The sequence below is a fragment of the Podarcis erhardii genome (assembly GCF_964252035.2).
Source record: "Podarcis erhardii genome assembly, chromosome: 8".
NCBI classification, from domain to species: domain Eukaryota; kingdom Metazoa; phylum Chordata; class Lepidosauria; order Squamata; family Lacertidae; genus Podarcis; species Podarcis erhardii.
In genome coordinates this window covers 56,872,076-56,881,169 of record NC_138499.1, presented here as the reverse complement: position 1 = coordinate 56,881,169, position 9,094 = coordinate 56,872,076, and positions in this window count along the sequence as shown.

The following is a 9,094-nucleotide window of genomic DNA, read 5'->3' as shown; positions in this document are numbered from 1 at the left end:
TTTGATGACCACAATTCCTCCATTTAGCTTGGTGCAGTTGGAGAAAGTTCTGAGCTGGGTGGATTGCACCCAGTGTGGTTGTTTGCAATTCTGGCATTTGCATGCTCCCACACACTGACGCTTCCTTCCAAGATTACATCCTCTTAGGACAGATGTGAGACAATAGCATGCCAAGCCCCACAGTGTAAGAGGAAACAATGGCGCACTGTTGAAGGGATGGCAGTAAAACTGGTAATGAATGGGCTTCCAGTGAGGGCCAACTTACAATTGGCCCACAGCATGTGGCAGATCCAATACATGTAACAGCTGGCCGGACACTGAAGCAATCATATGAGTAATTCAGCACACCCTCCAAATTGCTGTTCAGCACATGATGAGGCAAAGATTTTGTTTTCACTCATCATATGCTGGACAGCAATTTGGTTCAAAGGACTACTTGACCAATACACTTTGAATTTCGCAGTTGCTGAAAGCTGGTTTTGGATCATGTGAATTAGCTGTGACAAGTTTTGTAAATAAAGTCCATACATTATTATTTTGCCTTTGGATTTCTGATTATATTTCAAGGTATATCTTCTTCTTAAGAAACTCTTTCTTAACTGCTAAGACAAAAATAGAAATATGATCAAAACAGATGCCTGCCATTAGAATGCACTGACTTATGGCACCAGGGTATAGCCATGCACTTTTGGATTTTCTCCCTCAGTTCTAACAGTTCAGATCCCAGACTACAGAACTTTAGTAATTTCATCAGGAAAACCCCCCCAGTAAATATGTTTCAGCCAAAGGAAAACACTTCAAAGGTTGGTAATTTATTTCAACAAGAGAAAGGTAACACTTTCTGTGCTTAACTTTCCCTCTGAAATCATTGAGACTTAGCTCATAGCCACACCATACCCTGAAAGCACATTTAATGCACTTTTAAAGTGCTTGGCATCCACCCAAAAGAACCCAGGGAATTGTAGTTTGTTAAGGCTTTTGGGAATAGTAGCACCATGTGGTATAAGCTATGGCTCCCAAGATTTGTTGGGGAAACCATGTGCTTTAAATGTATTTATTTTTTTAAAAATAATATCCTGCTTTTTACCATGTAGGTCTCTAAGCGGCTTACAGCGAGAACACATGCAATATGCAATATTTAAAAGATAAATGGAACCTCCAAATTTTAATATTGAAATTAAAATCTCTAAAAAGTAAAACATCTGAGAAGCATTAAGAGTGAAAAGCCCTCCTGAAATAAACCAGTTTTGACCAGGTGCCTAAAATTGAAAAGGGACAGTTCCTGTGCAACTTCTTGTGGAAGGGTGTTCCATAGAGCTGAGTCCACAACGCTCAAGGCATGACTCCTCCTTGACATGAGTTGAGTCTCTGGCCTTCTATGAAACCACTAGTAGTGCTTGCCCTGATTATCTTAGTGATCGACTTGGTGGGAACAATGTAAGGTGGTCCTTAAGGTATCCTGGTCTGCAGTCATTCAGGGCTTTGTACAAGAACCTTGAACCTGGGACCTTAACAGCGTTTAATTGGGGTGGCTTGTGTCCTTTAACATCTTCATTCCACTGCTTTAAGTCCAGACCAGGGCCAGGTTTAGGTTTGATGAGGCCCTAAGCTACTGAAGGTAATGGGACCCTTTATGTGTCCAGCTGTCCTTTGTCAACAACAAATTGCCGCTGTTTTTTTGTGTTGAATATATGCTATATGGTAATTTATGGACCTAATAGGTATCTATTAGATACCCCAGAGTCGGTCACGACTGGACCTAATGGTCAGGGGTCCCTTTACCTTTACCTTTAATAGGTATCTAAAGCCATTTGCATATAACAAAATATGTTTTTTATCAAAGTAGTTGTTGAACTGAAATACAATTAAGAAGTATATTAACAGTGAAATACAATTAAGAAGAAGTATATTTTTGGGGTAAGCTATAGCTTGTTTGGGACGCGGGTGGCGCTGTGGGTAAAAGCCTCAGTGCCTAGGACTTGCCGATCGAAAGGTTGGCGGTTCGAATCCCCGCGGCGGGGTGCGCTCCCGTCACTCGGTCCCAGTGCCTGCCAACCTAGCAGTTCGAAAGCACCCCCGGGTGCAATTAGATAAATAGGGACCACTTACTAGCGGGAAGGTAAACGGCATTCTGTGTGCTGCGCTGGCTCGCCAGATGCAGCTTCGTCACGCTGGCCACGTGACCCAGAAGTGTCTGCGGACAGCGCTGGCCCCCGGCCTATAGAGTGAGAAGAGTGCACAACCCTAGAGTCTGTCAAGACTGGCCCGTACGGGCAGGGTACCTTTACCTTTACCTTATAGCTTGTTTAGCTTAGACATAAATCTGGCACTGGTCCAAACCCAGAAACCCTAGACTCGAGAGAATTGGAAGGGACCCTGAGGATCATCTTAGTCCAACCCGCTGCAATGCAGGAATATGGAACTGCCCCATACAGGGATCAAACCTGCAACCTTGGTATTATCAACACCATGCTCCAACCAACTGAGCTATCCACATGCAAATCACTTAGTATGCATGTAGTCATAAAGTAAAGCCTGTGGGACAACTAATTTGAATTAAGTGTAACTGAAATGCAAAAGAAGAAGAAGAAGAAGAAGAAGAAGAAGAAGAAGAAGAAGAAGAAGAAGAAGAGAGAGAAAAAGTGATACAGGGAACATAAGCAAATGAATAACTTTGGATTCTACAGACAGGCAAGTGTGTCTGGTTTCGCTCTCAGCTGCATTAGTCTGTCCATTACTTAAGTGAGTGAGATAGCAGGCCTGTCCTCAAGGCACAACATTCCAACTTGTATCCCATTAGGCTAGGCCTGGTCATTTTGTTATTTCATTCCCATATACGTAGCAACCTCTGGGATAGGGGATTAGCCTGCCACAGTTTATTTCTGAGGAGTTGGGTTTTCTAAATGTGTCCACTAGATAGCACAATAAACTTTCTTTGTCTCCAGTTGGGAGAAAGAAGGGGGGGGGGGAGAGAGAAAGAGAAAACTTTTTCTCTCTCCCACCCAAAGAGCCATTAGCCTTTCAGGCTCAGAGTAATGGTGCTTCAGGAAAAGATCAAAGTTTTTCAGATAAGTATTCCTTTACACAATGTTACTGACACTCCACTTTGTAAACAGTTTTTTTCCTCTCTTCCTTTCCCCCTCCCCCCCTTTTTTTGGTTAAAAAGAACATATAAACATGCCAAGTGAGATAGATAGACTGTCACTTTTTTCCTTTTTCTTTCTTGCTTTATATGTGAGTTAACTGCTCAGTGAATATCATGGTTGGGCTGTACTGATATAAATGAACTCAGGCCTGTCTTTTGTATAAACAGTCAAATAAAAAATGAAGGGCATATGAAATAATGCCAAGCACGACTTGTGTTTCAGGAACATTGTTTCAAACTTTGATCTCTCTCCTTTTTTAAAAAAAAAGGCCTTTGAAGGGAAAGGGCTGTCTTGTCCCTTGGAAAAGGAGAGTCTGAACTAGCAGTGCTGTGTACTAATAAAAAAACTTGATGCAGATGGACTTTTTTAGGTTCTTCCTTTAAACAACAGAAGCCATTCTTTAGAAGCAACCAAACGTAGGTTTTCAAAGTGGACATTAATCACTGGTATATGAATGTACACAGGGGACCTGCAACAAAATTTTGCAGTGTTTCTTTCTCTCCTATAATAGGAGTGCTTCTCCCAGACAGACAGACAGACAGACAGACAGGCCTTACTCCATGATACCCCAATTCATTAAACCTTCCCCTTTTGACCTTCCCTCAACACTCCCTGGGTACAATGTACACTCAGTACTCATTGCACTGGATTTTGCAGGGTTTGGTCCATTAGGGGTGGGCTTTTTTTTTTTTTTTTTTTAAGAGTTATCGTACTTCTGTAAACCTGGGCATTTCACCAAGCAAGTGGATCTCCACCTCATCCCAACACAATGATATTCACTGGCCCTGTTCTGACTCCAATTCTGTCATCATTCACCAAATAATTTTCCTGTTAGAGAGAGGCATGCTGCGGAATCAATAAAGTCAAGAGAGAGTTTAAAGTCAATAAAGTCAAGAGTTAAACAACTCCTAACCCACAATAATACTACAACCAGACTTAACACGGACACTGGCACCAGAGCCTGCAATAAACCCAGATGCCAACTTTGCTGCCACATACACCCGGACAACACCATTACTGGCCCCAACAACACCACACATACCATCTCGGGACTATTTAATTGCTCATCGTCTAACATTGTGTATGCCATCAAATGCCAACAGTGTCCTTCAGCTCTCTATATTGGACAAACAGGCCAAACCTTACGCCAAAGAATAAACGGACATAAATCTGACATCAGGAATCACAAGACAGAGAAACCAGTAGGAGAACACTTCAATCTCCCAGGACATTCTATACAAGATCTCAAAGTAGCTGTTCTATTACAAAGGAATTTCAGAAATAGACTGGAAAGAGAAGCTGCTGAATTGCAACTTATTACCAAACTTAAAACCATGGAGAGACCTGGTCTGAACAAAGACATTGGATTCTTATCTCATTATACATGACAAAGCCATTTTTCACCTTCTCACCCCTTGCTTTTTCCTGTAAGACCTATTGCAGTCGTTAAGAGTCGTCAACAGGCTCATCACAGCTATCTGCCAATCACCCAATCCCACCACCCTTCTGAGTAATACCCCTCCCCACCTTCTCACTATATAGAAGGGTCTGGTGACTTCTGTTTCAGTGTATCTGAAGAAGTGTGCATGCACACGAAAGCTCATACCAAGAACTAACTTAGTTGGTCTTTAAGGTGCTACTGGAAGGAATTTTTTTATTTTGTTTTGTCAAGAGAGATGTGACAGTCCTCCACATGTTGATGGACTCCATCTCCCATCATCCCCAACCAGCATGGCCAATGCTCAGGGATGTTGGGAGTTGTAGTCTAAGAACTTATGGAAGCCCACATGTTCCCCAACCGTATGCTATAGCATACTTTTATTGGTACAGGCTGGATATAAATGGAGTTCTTCCAAGTCCCATGTATCTTATGCCATTTAGCACTATTTATTTAATATATATATATTCCAACTAATAATACTTAGCACTTTAAAATGTTCAGAGTTATTTGTGTTATCAAATGCAGGACTTGATTCAATACACTGATTTATGTAAAAACTTACATGCCACTTAAATTTCACAAGAAACTCAAGGTGGCTAACAAATCAAAACACCACACTAAAATATATCACAATTCCCATTCCGTAATGGTTTAATAAGGAGTGTTAGAAACTGGACCCTGTCTAAGCAGCTAAAACAATTGCACTCAGTAATCTGCATGATGAAATACTGCCCCTCTCTTGCAATAAAACATATATACCTATTTTCATTGACAGCTATTGTAGAGTATGGCACAGCCTGTCAAATATGATTGGATTCCAATGTGCAGGTTTTATACCAACTTGTCTTAGCAAAAATCTGAACACAGATAAATGCAAATGCTGATTTGCAAAGACGTTCCTCCAAAATATTAACAACTTCAAAAGTTTTGAGATAGTTGTTAAGTACATTTAAATAATCACAGTATGCTTATCACATAAAATTATGTATAGCATATAGTATCATAATCTTGTTTTCTTTTCTTTCTTTTCTTTAAATTTTGCAGTAATATCCTGGCCTATTTCACCAATGCATATCTAGGGAAAGAGATATATTACATTTTTAAAATAGAAGAAACTCCTCTTTTAGGAGGTTTATTTTCATCCAGTTTCCCCGTTTCCACAACCCAACTTTGCTTACAAGTATAACTAATATACTTCTTCATTGGGGTGTCTGATCTAATGACAGACGTTTTGCTAAGTTCCGTAAGAATATTTCCCCTCCCCGGTGCCAAAGAACATAACTGCTGAGTGAGCAAAGCATGAACTGGCTTCTCACTATGAGGACTTTTCCCAACCAGTATGCAGCCTTGAGAAAAATAAATGAGCTGGATCATCTCAGTTTAGTCCCCAATGAGCAGTAGCAGTAGATCACTTTGCAAAAAAAAAACTACCCACACATAATTTGGCACTGTTGATGGAAACCTTTGTGGCAAGAAGCTCAGGGCTTACACATGTGAGATAGTGTGCAGCTAAAAAACACCTTTTGACTTCATCCATGCTGAGTGTTTCTGCATTGCAAGGATGGACAGTTTGGGGCAACTGAGATAACAGTGTAATTATAGAACTGTTGACTTCTCTCACTGCTAAGTGGGCACAAAATGGCTTGTTAGGTCCTCTCTATTTCAGGGCTGTGGAACTTGTGGCGTTCCTGATGCTGTTGGACTCCAGCTCACGCAGACAGTTATAGACCAGTTGTCATCCAACAGACCACCCACCATAGTACAGATGAAGCAGATCTTCCTGAGGGACCCTGCTGCCTGTTCTACAGCCAGTGGATTGTCACTTGGTGGTGTAATAGGGGCATGTTTTCTCAGGGATAGCATCCACCCACTGCAATGCCCTCCCTAAGATAATTTGTGAGATGAAGACCTCTTTAAAAAACTTATGTGTAAGTGTCCTGGATGGGTATAGGCACATCAGGAGTTGGTTGTGGAGCCACTGGTGAGCCCTCCTCCTGGCTTAGGCTATCAGCATTTATATAGCAGAAATTTGGGGAGGAATCCAATTTGGTTTGCATTTAAAGGCGAATCTACCTAATTTGCCCCAAACAATGTGAGAACTAAAACAGTCATCCTTCAAAGTTCACACTTCTCTGACGTTTGCAATGCTTTTCCTCTAGCCAAATGATTTGCAGAAAATTAATATGCTGTGGCAAAGTGTCCTTACAAATGTTCATATTAGTGAAAACAACACAGAAAATCCCATTGTTTTAGAGAATGTTGTACACAAACATGTGCATCTTACAAGAAATTTGCGTTAAAACGCTGACAAATTTTCAGAATAACTTTTTTATATATAAGTAAACAGGCAAATTGAGGTAGAAATGTGGAGAACTGAATTTAAGGTTGTAAAAACAAACCAGGATAAAACAAAAATGAAAGATTCCCCACCCAATTGCAAAGCGAACGTGTACAGTAAGGCTACTGAAGTACCTGGCCAAGCCATAGTAAACATTACGTCCCGGCCACTGCAGTGGTTAAACACCATCTCTGTAGCTTCAAGCACTGGGACATATCATTACAAAGAAAGTGAAAGAATTTATAGACTGCGACTGGCAAACAGGTCATGGGCAATGGGAAAAGCAAAACAGTTGCTCAACCCTTGTTGAGCATTCCCGGGCATCCTCCTTCAGCCAGCCCGCCTCCTTCAACTGGTCTACCAAGGGGAAACTGTAGCCCTGATGGAGAGAACATGGATATATACATCCCCGGTTGGTGATGCAGGCTGAAGGAATCGGACTTTGGGACAAACAACCATAAATCAGGTCTGTCCTGATTAAATCAGGCATAGCTGGCAAGTAAGTTATTAGCCGCCTGCGAAACTAAGTGTGATACAGATACACTCAATTTTGCTGTGTCTCTCACAGTTGTGATGGGAAACAGCTGCAAGACCCAACAAAGAGGAAGGGGGGGAGGAGAGAGGAAAATATATGCTGGGTTTCAGATTCAGAATCCTATGTTGTCTGTATTCCCTTTCACAAAAGCTTTTCGGTTCTGCTATTCTCTTCCTGACAATTACTCTCAGCAGGTGGGCGGGGTCTATTCAAGATGAATGCACTATTGCATCTATAGTACATCTACCAAAGAGAAGGAAAAGTCAGAGAGCAAGAAATGCAAGGGTGTGTGCGTTTGTTTTTTGTTTTAGTAATGCGCAAAAGGTAAGATTTAACACCAGTTGGAAAGTTAGGAACTGAAATAACAGATGTTTAAATGTCTGATAATGTTATAACTTGTGGAAAGGAGATACAAGAACTTGGCAAGGATCATAACTAGATCACACAAAGAGTTCATGTTATAAAATTTAGGGTTGCCACATTTCAAAAAGTAAAATTCTTGACCCCTCAAAGTTGTTGAGATTTAGAAACCCACCAAAATTGTTGAGATTTTCTTTGGAATTGTTGTGCCTTTTTAAAACTTTTGGAGCTGTTTCCACTGTTTCTTCCATCGCGTTGCCATACATCCGGGTTCCCCCCCATGCCATTTTTACACCCAAAAACCAGGACATCAGGAATTTTCCTATATAATTAAGAATATTTCTGTCCTTCAGCTGCTACAGGGGAGAGCATGTCTATACTTACGAGAGGAACACAAGTGTTCTGTGAATGGGTATATGGAAGGTCAAATTCATGGTAGCTTGGGTCAACCTCAAAGATAATATTTATATTGTTTCCAAAAAAAAAAAATGATTTAATGATGGTAGTTGTAGGCCAAGATCTGGGGGCCAAGATTTGAAGAACACTGGTCTGCAGGGCTGATCTGCAGGGCTGCATGAGCAGGCTGGGCCCAGACCTATTCACATCCATTATAACATTGCACACCCGGAGGGCTCTCCACAGACATTACAATGGATGCATGTAGGTCAGGGATGAAGTCTGCATCAGCTTGTAGAATGTCTGAAAAGGGCGGAGCTCTGGCCCAATGGTTGCCATTGGTTTGATTTGAATTAATTTTATAATGAATGATTTTAGAGTGTTGTGTTGTACTGTTGTACTGTTTTATTGTTGTTAGCCGCCCTGAGCCCGGCTTCAGCTGGGGAGGGCGGGATATAAATAAAATTTATTATTATTAATGTAGTTTGGTTTTTGCTTCTTTTGGATTAGGGGTTTCTTTTCACCTTTCTGATTTGCTGCTGTGTTCCTACTAAAAAAAATAATCATTTGCTTTTGTTATCTAGAGCATGCCAAAGTGGGTAAATATGTTGTGCTAAGTAAATAAAATACCTTGACCATTAAAAAATATATAAAAAATAAAAATAGTTTACTGCCTCGTATGTGCTGTTCTATCTGTTTATTCCCTGGAATGTGGTATTTTCGTCATTTTTCTGTTGTTATTATTTTCAGCTCCCTGCAGTGGGGGTATTTTCAAAACAGAAAAGAAACGAGTTAGAAGTAGCTCTTTAACGTTGCTTAGGAATGCGTATAGGCGCTTGGAACATGCATTAATCATACGATTACAGTTTCGTAAGGAT